The 12,227-nt window shown below is 62.6% G+C and overlaps 1 pseudogene across 1 annotated transcript in view; it reads right to left on the minus strand.

Annotated features, from left to right (window-relative positions):
- Nucleotides 1–4,265: 4,265 nt before the first annotated feature.
- LOC308631619 (phosphatidylinositol 3,4,5-trisphosphate-dependent Rac exchanger 1 protein-like) overlaps nucleotides 4,266–12,227 on the minus strand; it is a 75,362-nt pseudogene continuing 67,400 nt past the window's right edge. The window contains exons 33-40 of the transcript XR_014024316.1: nucleotides 11,667–11,766; nucleotides 9,971–10,114; nucleotides 9,767–9,881; nucleotides 8,794–8,860; nucleotides 7,743–7,914; nucleotides 6,475–6,577; nucleotides 6,222–6,289; nucleotides 4,266–4,943 (exon numbers count right to left, since the gene is read on the minus strand). The product of XR_014024316.1 is annotated as a phosphatidylinositol 3,4,5-trisphosphate-dependent Rac exchanger 1 protein-like (transcript). The remainder of the gene's footprint in view (nucleotides 4,944–6,221; nucleotides 6,290–6,474; nucleotides 6,578–7,742; nucleotides 7,915–8,793; nucleotides 8,861–9,766; nucleotides 9,882–9,970; nucleotides 10,115–11,666; nucleotides 11,767–12,227) is intronic.

Genomic DNA, 12,227 nt, shown 5'->3' on the forward strand with positions numbered 1-12,227 from the left:
CTGGGACGGAGCAGCTGCCTGATCCTGGACCAGTTAGTATCTGTCTCAGGGCTCCCACCTTGGAGTTCTGGTGAGAATCAGGCAAGTCAACACGGAAGGCACTTTAAAGTCCACTCAAAATGTTGGGCCAGGCACGGTTCAGGAGGCTGAGGCAGGAGCATTGTGGGTTTGAGGCCAGCCTCAGCAACATAGACAGACCTGTCTCAGAATAAAAACCAAGAAGGGCTGGAGACATAGTTCTTTGGTAGCGTCCCCCTGGGCTCCATCCCCAGAACCCCACATAGAGTTGGTATTTTATTCATTATAGATTTTTTTGCATTAATTTTGATCCTTACAGCTACTGTGGTATAAAGATTGTACCTTGGAGGTTTCTGGTGTCCTCTTGAATTTTGCCTGGCTGGCCTCACCCTGGCCCTAGCCCTGGTTTGCACAGAGAGCACTCAGTACCTGCTGTCATGGCCACTGTCTGTCCAGTGCTGTGCGCCAGGAATTGTCAAGAGTCTTACAAAGGGATGGGGCTGGGGCTCAGTGGTGAGCGCTTGCCTCGCACGTGTAGGGCACCGGATTCAATCATCAGCACCACATAAAAATAAAGAAATAAATAAGGGTCCATCAACAACCAATATATATATTTTAAAAAGGAGTCTTTCAAGTAGACCTGGAGATGAGGCTCAGTGGTGGAGTGCTGTGTCCCCCCAAAACAGCTTTCTAAACTCATATCCCCTGGACAAGAAGAAGAGAACCCAGAAAGCACATTGAAGACTAAGTGATTAGATAAACAAAAGACTAGTGCTCCAAATACCTGAAGAACCCCTGCTATTATTCTAAGGTACCAGGGGTTGAACCCAGGGACCCCTGGAATTATTCTAAGGTACCAGGGATTGATCCCAGGGGTGCTTTAGCAACGAGCCACATACCCAGCCAGTTTTTATTTTTTATTTTGAGATACGGTCTCACTAAGTTACTTAGGGCTAAGCTGCTGAGGCTGGCCTTTAACTTGCAATCCTCCTGCCTCAGCCTCCCAAGCCACAGGTCCCTCACCTGGGTGAAGCACACCTTTTGAAGTTTGATGTTACACTGTTGGCTGCGGCTGAGCAATTTCCCTCCCTGTCTGCCCCGGGAAATCCGCACAGGAGCGCAGGGTGCGCACTTTGCTCATGATGACTCCAAGCTGGAGGTACACAGAACAGCCCTCAGAAGGGATCTGAGAGCCAAGCTGGGAGTTGTTCTAAAGGTCCGTCTATGCTATTAACTTGGGTGGGGGTCAGAAGGCAGGTTATGGAGCTCGTGTACAGCGTGCTGCTACTTGTACAGGAAAAACCCCAGACACCAGGGAAAGGCAGTACTATGAAGTCCCCATCGGCTGACTCTCTTTGCTAAGGATTCCCAGGCGCCCCCTGGGCGGCACCTGCTGATACCAGGGAAGGAAATCAATTGGCTCTCAGCCACCACACAGTCTGAAGCAGCATCTCCCATCACCAGCCGCCCTGACACTGTCCCCCAGGTATCTCTTCTGGGTTTGACAAGTGCAGCGTCCTCTGGGCCCGTGGCAGAAGAGACCTGCTGGGGTGGGGGTTTTTGCTCCCCTGCTCCACGGTCTGCAGGGGCACCTCTGCCACGTCCATCATGGTCCCAGCCAGAGTTCCCCCAGGCCACCCTCCTAGGAGCCTGTGAGCACCCTGTCCTGGGGATTTGCCGGGTGTTGAGCCTTGCTTTCCTGGGGGATACCGTGCTTCCTCCCTGCACCCCACCCGTCCTGCACCCCAGGACCCCCTCCCCCCACACTCCCAGCTCCCTGTGCCCATCTAACTCCGCTCCTCCCTTGGCTCCTCCCTTGGCTCCTCCCTTGGCTTCTCCCTTGGCTCCTCCCTTGGCTCCCCTGAGCATCCTCAGCTGAGCTGCTGGGGTTTGGCCCTTACTGTCCCGTTTGTGCTTCTCTGTCTCCTGAAGGCTCTCAGCGTTGGAAGCCCCTGGCAAGGTGGGCTCACTGCAGCCTCGAGACCCCCAGCCCGGGGCTCCTAGCCTGACCCTCCCAGGCTGCAGGGGGGGAGCCTCCTCTCCTCTGCAAGGATCAGGTTCAGACAGCAGCCTGCAGGTTCAGGCCTCGGGGGCCTGGACACCAGGGACGCAGGAGCACAGGACCCGAGAGGCCTCTCCCTGGGCTGCACCTGCCCTGGTTCACTGTTGACGAGCGGTGACTCCTGGCCACCAGCTCCTGCCCTGGCTGGCAGGGACAGGCAACTCCAAAGCCTAGGACCTCGAAGGTGAAGCGCCAGAGGTCCTGTCAATGGGAGCCAGGCCCCAGGGACTGGGGGACCTGAAGCACTGGGACCCTGCTACAGGCAGCAGCTGTTCCTCACCCACTGCACGTGGCCTGGCAGGAAGGTGGACCAGGTGACCAGGGCACCTACTGCCAAGAAAACACATCAGGGTTCAGGAGTGAAATCCACCAGCTGATAAATAAAGGTCCACACCACATCTGGGTGCCAGGCAGCGGGCGGGGACACTCCTACTCCAGGTCCTGCCAGGGCCCGCCAGGGGTCCTCTAGTCTCCTGTAAGAAGGCCCCTGGCCCTGGAAGCCCTCTGTCCTGCTGAGCACTGGAAGGGCATGTCTAAGAGGGAAGTGGGGCCCATCCCCCTAACCCCACCAAGCCCCAGCCGGCCCCAGGCTGCCCATCCAGCCCTTCTCTGCAGGCCCCAGGCAGTGTCCAGGCTGAAACCCGTCCTTCCTGTGGCAGCGTCTGCCCGAAGGAAGGCGCCGAGTCCTCCCCGCTGACCCCGACTCCAGCTGGGGGTGACAGTCGTCCCTGAGTTTCTCTGGGTCCAGAAACTGGCTCAGATAATTCTAAAGAATCTATCCATCACAACACCCCAGATCCCAAAGTCCCAAATGCTGTCACAGCATCGAGTCTTTTGGAACCTCAGTTGAAAGACACAAGGATACCCTGGAAGGGGCCGGATGGGGCCCTCGGGAATGGGCCCGGAGGGTCAGCCTGGACCCCGGCGGGAGCCCACCCCGCCCGCGCTGAGCTTCAGCTCCACTCCTGCTCGGATCCAGTGGCCCTGCAGGCTGGGGCGCAGGACGACCGGGTGCTGTCCCTCAGACCTTCCTAAGACTCTGGCACCTAAGGCGCCAGCAGGGGGCAGCCAGCTGCCGGGGAGATGGCAGTCACCATCTTCTACATCACGGAAACCCCAGGTCCGGTCCTAAACACAGGGAAAACCCACCCAAGACCCATCATGCACCGCTACCAGCGAGTCACAAGCCCCGTGGCATCTCAGACCATCCCCGCCGTGCCCGGCAAGGAAGCCACTCTGTCCCTGTGACCAGGAGAAACCTGAGGCACCGGGTGGAGGACCCGGCACAGAGCTCCCAACCATCCTGTGCGGCCATCAGAGGTCAGAGCCACCCCAGGCCACGTGCCACAGACCAGGCAGGCCGCAGCCGCCTCTTTTGTGTCATCAACTGGTTTTAATGGTACTAAAAGCCCATCGCGACTGTGAGGAGAGGAGCCCGGACATTCAAGAAAACCAGTGCCCAATGGCCGCCCCAGGGGCCCTTAGCTCCCTTAACAGGGCTGAGGCGCGCCCTGGGCTTTAACCTGCAGCAAGATGTGGCAACAAAGCCACCTCTGGTGGGCCTGTGCACGGTGACAAGAGGGGGTGGCCTCTGGGGACGGCGGGGACCAGGGTGCCCAGTAGCAGCCCACACCCACTCTCCCAGCCAGCCAGGGTGGCGAGAGTGACAAGACACCCCCCCCTCCCCGTGCTTCCCGCAGATGCCGACGCCAGGGACAGCCTGCTGAGGGTCCTCTGTGGGTCCCTCTGCCCACAAGGGCAGGTGGCTTCAGAGTCCCAGATGCCCTGCTCTGAGAAGTTAACATCAAAAAAATAAAGTCCACCCGAGGTGCCACGCAGTGTCCGGTGCAGGAGGCCCCTCGGTGGCCCCCGGCTCCCCGCCTCCCTCCGCAGCTCTGCCACCTCTCAAGCCTTTGCAGCCACCATCTAGAAAGTTCTAACCCCGAGTCAACGCTGGAGAAGCAGGGTGGGCAGCAGGCACCTGTGGAGACCGGGACACCCTGCCACCCCAACTCTAAAACAGAGGACACACTAGTGTTCTTAAAATTTTCAATAATTTAGTTTTTCTTTTTTAGTAGAACTGGGTAAAACTGCAATACTACCTCACATTGGTCCCTGTTAGACAATATGCCCTTCTTTGAAACGTAAAATGTCAAATATATAATTATACAACCTTAGAAAAAATCTCAAAGACGGCAACGACCACAAAAAATAAAATAAAACACCAGAGACGTCACGCCATATAAATAAGTCCGAGTGCGTCTCGGCCCAGGGCTGGCGGCTCCAGTTCCGATGGCGGTGAGTGACGTCATTAGCTGGTGTGGCTCTTGCGTGTCCTCCGGTGGCAGGAGCTGCACCTGTCCCTCTCTCCTTCCTGGCTGAGGCTGGGTGCCCTGAGTCCACCGAGCCGGTTAGTAAGGTTAGGGGTGTGCAGGAAGCTCGGGCGGAGACGGCGCGGGCCCTGGGATGTGGCCTGGAGGGAGCCCGGGTTCAAAGTGCAGTGGCGCCATCCCGAGGGAGCTGTCCGCAGGCCTCCCGGGCCAGCACCTTGACACTGTCCCTAGGACTGGGATGGAGTCCGGAGCCTGGCTGCACCGTGAGCTCCACAAGCCCTGGAGCCCGGTGCCCAGGGTGGAGAATGTGCGGCCCAGGGTGGTGGGCAGTCATGGCCGAGTAGGCCCTGTCCTCGCAGCAGTGCAGGGAGCTGGCCAGGGACAGCTGGGCAGGAGCCTCGGGACATCTTTGCTGCCTGTGGCATGGCCTTCTGGGTCCCCTCACTCTGCGGCTCCGTGGGCGCAGCTGAGCAGTGACCCGTGGTGTTCAGAGGTCTCCGTCCACTGGAGGCTGGCAGAGGCGGTAGAGGCTGGTAGGGGCAGGAGAGAGAGGATGAGTGGGGCCCCAGAGGCCCTTCAGCACTCCCCCGCCACTTTGTTGACCTTATAGGTGATGCACACCCAGAGGACACCACTTGGCAGGAATCAAGAGACAGAGCGTGAACACGTGGACATGCCACACCTTCCCCAGCTGCCCGGTCCCCTCCGGGGCCACATCTGTCCCCCAGAGGCCAGCAGGTGTTTACAGACACAGGCGTGTCTTTGTGAGCAGACCTGTGTGTTCAGACACGGGTGTGTGGGGCGTGGGGTGCCCTTCTGCACCTGCGGCCACTAGCGAGACCCGGTCTCTACCGGAGCTCCTCCCTCCGCAGACCCCGGGACCCAGATGCAGCAGGGTGCAGAGAGGGCTCCGAGCCGAGCCTGCACCTGAGGGGGGTGCGGCTGCTGGCTCTCCAACAGGACAGGAGGTCAGATGGGCCACGAGGAGTCCTGACCGCAGAGCGGGAGCAACTGGCAGCAGGCCACCGCAGTACGGGAAAGCCAGGCCCCAGAGGCTCCGGGGACAGGGCTGGGCCTGGGTTGGGTGGCTCTGCCATCTCCTAGCTAAGTGACCTTGGACGAGATGCTTAACTTCCCTGGGCCTCAGTACCCCCACCTGCCAGCTGGGGACCACAGCAGGACCTTGCTCTCAGCATAGCTGTTTGGGTCAAATGGGTCCCCATGGGAAGATGGGCCGGGAACCTGGGGCGGGGAACCGCCCAAAGAGTATCAGGAAAAGAGCTGAGGGTGACGAGCCGTGTGGGACCCTGGAGCACCACCAAGGGCAGCGGCCTGGCCCGGCCACATGCTGGGGCCACGGAAGACAGCGTCACTGGGGGAGTGGCCCCAGGGCGTGCGGGGACACTGCACGACTTCAGCAATATCCAAGCTGTTTCCAGATGGGAAGCTATTGAACACCATGGGCAGACGCGGAGAAGGAACTGGGCAGGGTGGGCGGGGGACAGGGTCTGGCCCAGTGAGCCCAGGTCCCAGGGGCTGCACAGGGCTCAGTGCCACCGAGAGACGGTGGGGTGGAGGACGGGAGGGCAGACTGACCAGGTCCCCCCAGCAGCCACCCGCCGCTCACTTGGGACCTTTAGGGACCCTTTCCAGGGCTCCAGGAGAAGCAGATCCTCGTGAGGTTACAGACTGAGCCAGACTCGTCTCTCCCAAAGCAGGGTCCTCAAAAGCCAGATGGGGCCCTGGCAGAGCCCAGGGGTCTGCCAGGCTGAAGGCCCCCTGGAGGAGACGGGGCAGGGGCCACTCACCGCGGAGCGCCCTGGGGCATCTGATCCTTGACTCGGAGGTTTTTGGCCAGAATCTCTACTCTGGGGCCCTGGAAGGTAAGAGTGTCAGTCTGGGGCCTGGAGGAGTGGGGACAGGCAGGGGCACCTGGCTGCGGGTGGGGGGCTCCCAGGTGGGCTAGGTCTGGGCTGAGGGCGCGCAGGCCCAGGTGGCCTCCCACACACAGGGAGCAGGCAGCCCTCCTGGGCCACAGCCCGGAGCACCGCCGAGGCCCACCTGCTTCCGCATGAGGTCCGTCGCCTGCATGATGCACTTGGGCAGCAGCCCGTGGCTCCGCGCCAGGATAGCCGCCTGCTCCAGGGACACGCTCAGGGTGCTCCTGCGGGTGGGAGAGGGCGTGGGCAGCGGCTCCCACTGCCAGGCCCCACCTCCAGTGCCGTCACCCCGTGTGGCTGCGCGGCCCACCTCCGCCCTGCGTCCTCTCCGGGCTGACCTCCACCACCTGCCCTCCTCCTCCTGGCAGCTGCCACCCCTCGGCAGGTCACTGCTGCCAGGCAGGGCCTGGGGGCTCTCAGTGAGCTGAGGGCTGACCGAGGGGACTCCTCCGGCCTGGCCTCTGCTCAGTGGCCCCCAGCACAGCCACGTGGCTCAGACCCTATCGGGTCAGAAGTGGCTCGGCACCGGGCCTGCGGCTGGAACCCCACCCTGCGCCCTTCACTCCGGGACCCGGGACAGACAGTCCATCTCTGCACACCCCAGTTTCCTGAGAATCAAGACGAATGTGTCATTGACGTGGGGACCAGAAAGAGGGCTGTCCCACGCACTGCAGGACACGGAGAGCACCCGGCCCCACCACTAGATGCCAGTCCCCAGACACTGCCAATGTCCCCTGGGGAGCAGAACTGCCCCTGGCTGAGAGCCCCTGAATGAGCCCTTCCACACCGGCTCAGCCGGGAGGAAATGAGCCCGTGGGCGCAGACACCTGGCAGTGCCCAGCTGGCAGGGCGCCCTCCTCCCTTGATGGGACACAACTGGACGCCTGTCCATCAGTGCCTATCAGTGCCGGACACGGGGCTAGGTGGTGGGCTACGGCAGAGAGTGACACGGCCCCTGACCTCACGGGACCCTGCCTGGGGGGGGGGGGCGGGCAGCAAACAGAGGCCCTGGTGAGTGGGAGGCACCTGAGTGGGGGGACGAGGGGGCCTGGAAGGGCCCACTGGAGAGGGGCGGTCTTCCTCCCTGGGGCCAACACAAGGGTGGGGACAGAAGGCAGAAGTGTCCAGCAAGGCCAAGAGACCAGCGCATCCCGAGGAGGTGTGCGACACCGTTCCCTCGCGGATGGCAGGCTCAGGAGCCCGGCACCCGCCTCCTGCTCCCGAGCCCGGCTCCAGGACACCCGCAGCCCTGCCACCCTCCACTGCTGCCACATCTCACAGCAACCTGCGGCCAGAGCGCCGAGGCCCTGCCCCAGGCCGGCAAGCAGTGGAGGACCAGGCCTCGGGCCCAGCCGCCCTGACCCCGAGGCCCAGCCGTCTCTGGCCTACCTCTGCATGCCGGTGCCACACAGGGCCATCTGACAGGCCCCCAGGCGGTAGCAGAGCTCCGAGGAGACGGGGATGAGGCTGGCACCGAAGCTCCCGCTGGCCCTAGGTTTGGGGTGCACCAAGGACTTCATGAGGCGGCAGAGCTTATCAGGGCGTTGATGGGGCGGATCAGCTGCAAGGCGTGGGACAGATACAATGGGGACGCTCGGGGCATAGCCGAGGGCCTCTGGCCTGCCTCCCCATCTCCTCCTCATCCAGAGGTCCCTGCACCTGTCCCCCCAGCGCCCTCTCCAAGGTTTCCATGACCTCTGCTCAAGAGCAATCTGTGGCTCCCCGCTACCCTGCAGTTGGCATTCGGTGTTCGCCCCGTATTCAGGTCTCACCCCCGGCCCGGCCTCTTCAGGCCCAGGGCGTCTCTGAGCACAAACAGTGCCTCGCTCGTGCCCTCCAGACCCCTCCTGAGGAGGAGCCCTCCCTGCTGTCCCAGACCCCCAGCCACCGCGTGGAGGTAAAGGTGGCTCAGTCTTCCTGTGCCATGGCGAGATCCTGCCGGCCACACATCCCACAGCGCGGTGCCCAGCATCTCCCAGGGCAGCTTCCAGCCCCAAGGCCAGAACGCCACGCCGGGGTGAGGCCTGCACAAGCCGGGAAGGCCGGCCACAGACACTGTCAGCAGGGGCCGACAGGCCGGTGGCCCTGGCTAGCCCCGCCCCGCACAGGCCAGCCTGTGGGGAGGAGCCCCCAGGAGGCCTCACACCTGTCCACTTCTCAAAACAGCTGGAAGCCTCCGTTGTTCTGAGGAGATCTCTTGATTTCTAAGTGCCCACATCAATGTGAAGGAAAAAGAGGACCCAGGCCCACCCGGCGTGGGTCCACCTCTCCAAGGGCGCCGGCCCCAGAGAGACCCGCAGTTACCACGAGAGCAGAGAGGAGCAGGCCACCAGTGAGCAGAAACCACCTGGGGACTCCCAGGTGGGCCAAGTGGTCCCTCAGGCCCCGCTGAGTCCTGACCCCGGGAGCCCCACCCGGCCCAGCTGCAGGGGGGACACACCTGGTCTATCTTCACGGCGGTGGTGCTGGCGTCCGTGGGCAGGTTAGACCGCTCCAGGTAAAACGCCCTGAGGGAGAGAGAGGCTGAGAGGGGCCACCCCCAGCCACAGCTGCAGGGCTGTGGTCTCCCAGGAGGAGGCCACCCTCAGGGCTCCCTGACAGCCCCCCAAGTGCTGTCCTCAACGGCCCCCGCCCTCCCTGCTGCCGCCCAGACCTGCTCCTCCTCCCTGAGCCCGTCCCCGCCTGGCCCTGGGCGCCGCTCACTGGGCCACAGAGGTTCCTCTCAAGGGCCAACCCACAGGCACCTAAGCCTTGGGAACCAGGCGGTCTCCACTGGGCCGTGGAAGGGAGTAGAAGCCACAGGTGAAAGACGCGCTTGTGGAGCAGGTGGACGACAGCAAGTGGCCAACCAGGCCCCAGGGGAGGAGGCCCTGACACTGGACCTGCCATCTCCTAATTCTCAGCCACCCTTTGTCACCAAGGCAGGACTCGGAGGGCCACGGTTGAGGCTGCTAAGGACGTGGGAGCTGCTCCCCTGGACACGTGCTTGCTCCCAGCAAAATCTGTTCCCTCCACTTCTCCCTGCAGGTGTGACCAGGACAGAGGCCCAGGGGCCACGCCCCTCTCAAGGCCCTTGAATCTCAGCACCCATCTCAGCTCCGGTCCCCACGCAGAGTGGACAGGCAGCTCTGCTCAGCAGAAAGGACCTGCTTTGAAGCCAGACTGTTGGCTGTGTGACCTTGGGCACACTGTGTATGCCCCTGGGTCCCAGTTTCCTCATCTGGAAAATGAGTTAGCATGAACTACTGTGCGCACCGCCATTGGACTCTCATGCAAAGGCCCCGCACAGAGCAGGTGCCCCAGAAAGGGGCGTCTGGCCCACTCCTCCCGCAGAGGGTCTGCCCGGCACTGCTGTGTCCACGCCCTGTGGCAGCTCTCTGAACCCTGGCCCCAGCACAGCCCCAGGCACACACCTGAGCTTGCGGTAGTACTGCTGGACCTTCTCCAGGGACTGGGCATTGACTTCCTGCTGCAGGTCCTCTGCTGCCTGGCTGCCCGCAGGAGACGGCCCCTCCACGTTCTCCAGAGCTGAAGGGAGAGGAGGGAGGGAGGGGCTGGGTCCCCAGTGCTTGGTGGCCTTGGCTCGGCCCCTGCGGTCCCCCATAGCCGCAGCTCACCTTTCGTGAAAAGCACGGTGTGCAGGCGGAGGCTGGCCCCGCTCTCCAGGCGGGAGGGCAGCTTGGAGAAGTGGTAGCTGTCGAGGTAGAAGACCACCCTCAGGGCCTGCCGGCCGCCCTCGATGTGGTAAGAGACGTTGGTGTCTGCGGAGGACAAGGCCAGACAGGCTCACTGCAGGGCCCCGCCCCCTGCTACAGGAGCTTCACATCTCCCTTCCCCAGGTGCCAGAGTGACATCCCAGTGCCTCCCTGTCGGCCCACTCCAGGGGGATAACCCCAGACCCCCTTCTTCCCAGCCTCAGGTGGCACCCTGGGACTTCCATGTCCACTCACGCCAGAGTCGCATCCTGTGACCCCCGTTCCCCAGCCTAGAGAGCGCCTCAGACTCCCACCCCACAGGGCGCTTCAGAGAGCCCCACCCCGCGGAGCCGCCTGTGACCTGCCTCTTGGACACCCTCGACAGCTGCTGGTTGCCACTGCTTTATTCTTGGCCCCGACACTGACTGCCCGGCAGGGGAACCAGCCGGGTGTCTTCAGAGTCCTAGGGTGCTCCTGTCACCCTTTGCTGGTCACTCAGGGCCCCACCTGGCAAAAGCTGCCCTCCAACAGGACCTGCATCTCATTCACCCCCATGAGGAAGAGCTGCGGGCAGGGGGGCAGAGTGTGGCCCTGGGGACCCCGGCTGCGCCTGCAGGTGTCACTGGTGGACCAGGGCTTCTCCTGGAGCCCAGCTCGGCCCACGACAGGCAGCACCACAGCCAACTCAAACTGGCCCCTGGGCAGCAGTCTGCGTCCTCAGCAGGGACGGTACTGCCCCAAGGAGGTCAGAGCTGGTCCCTGAAGGGGAGGATGGATGTCCCCGAGAGCCCAGACACGCAGCCCAGACACACAGCCATTTCAAGGGGGTGGCACTTGGGAAAAAGCTGTCTCAGGGGGCTTTTTATGAAGTGAAGTGAAAGGGCCCATGAGCTCTGGAGTCCTGGGGAGAGCACGTGGCACATGGGCGCCCTGTTCCACCCCTGAGTTCCCGAGGTGGAGGTCTGGGCGGGGTCCCCAGGGCCCAGCAGAGCCGCGCGGGAAGCACCCACAGGGTTCTCGGCCTCAGCAGGAGGTCACCTGCGCTCCCCCGGGACCCCTACCCAGGCCCCAACTGACCCACAGCAGCCAGCGACTGGGATCGGCATCTCTGATGTCCCCAGGTGACCCAGGGTGAGACCACCACGGGGAGGGCAGAAGCTGTGGTCATGCTGCCCAGCACCGTGGCCCAGAGCCTGTCTCTGGCTGGCAAGTACCGAGTGCTCCCTGCTGCGGACGTGTCTGGGGTGGGTGGTGCGAGTGGGTGGGCAGGTGGGCAGGGGGGTGGGCAGGGCAGAGGGAGGAAGACAGGACCAAGGAACCTCAGGTAATCACGGCCTTAGTCCCTAAGAATCTTAATTCTTCCCCACAAAGAGGGGCGATCTGAATGGGATCTGAGGGTGGGATCTGAATGAGAATCGCTAGTGGGTCTTTCACGGGTGGTGGGGCAGCTGGCTGATGTGGAAGAACCCCTTTTCCACGTGTGCTGCAATTCAGCTCTCAGACTCCAGCTGGGGAGTGAGGCTCGGGCAGCTGGCCTGCTTGCACGGGAGGCCAGGTGGCCCCACACGCTCCTGCCGCCTCAGCGTCCTGACACCCACAGTGGCGGGGAGTCACTCACTGGCCACGTAGTTCTCATCCAGCTGCTTGAAGGAGAAGCTGACGTTGTCCAGCTCCGACAGGGTCACCCAGATGTCCTCCAGCATGGTGCGTTCCTCCTTCTGCAAGAAGACACATGAGGGACCTCGGGTGTCACCCACCTCAAGCTTTCCCTGGACAAGCTGAGGTCCGAATCTAGGCCACGTGCTACACAGCGGGCTCCTCCCACCGGTCCTGCGTGTGCTCTGCCTACAGCTTGTCCTGCTCCCCCAGGGTCAGAACCCATCTGGCTCTGACTTGCTGAGTGGCCCTTCCCTGCACCAACGGTCATGAACAACCATTCCAAAGCTAACCCACCACCTCCTGCCCCTCCAGCAGGCCCCACCCACCCGATTCTCTCTCCCCTTGCCCCATACACAGCCATGACCAAGCCCTGGGACCCACCATCAAAACACGCTCCAGAGCCCCCCAACTTCCCAGCCACCACTCCAGGGGGGTCCACGTCCCAGGAGGACCCCACAGTTCCCCCTTACCCTCCCCCAAACAACCCCCCTCTCCCCGTGCTGTTACCTTTGTCTAACTT

The sequence above is a fragment of the Spermophilus citellus genome (assembly GCF_964194105.1).
Source record: "Spermophilus citellus genome assembly, chromosome: 12".
Lineage (NCBI taxonomy): Eukaryota > Metazoa > Chordata > Mammalia > Rodentia > Sciuridae > Spermophilus > Spermophilus citellus.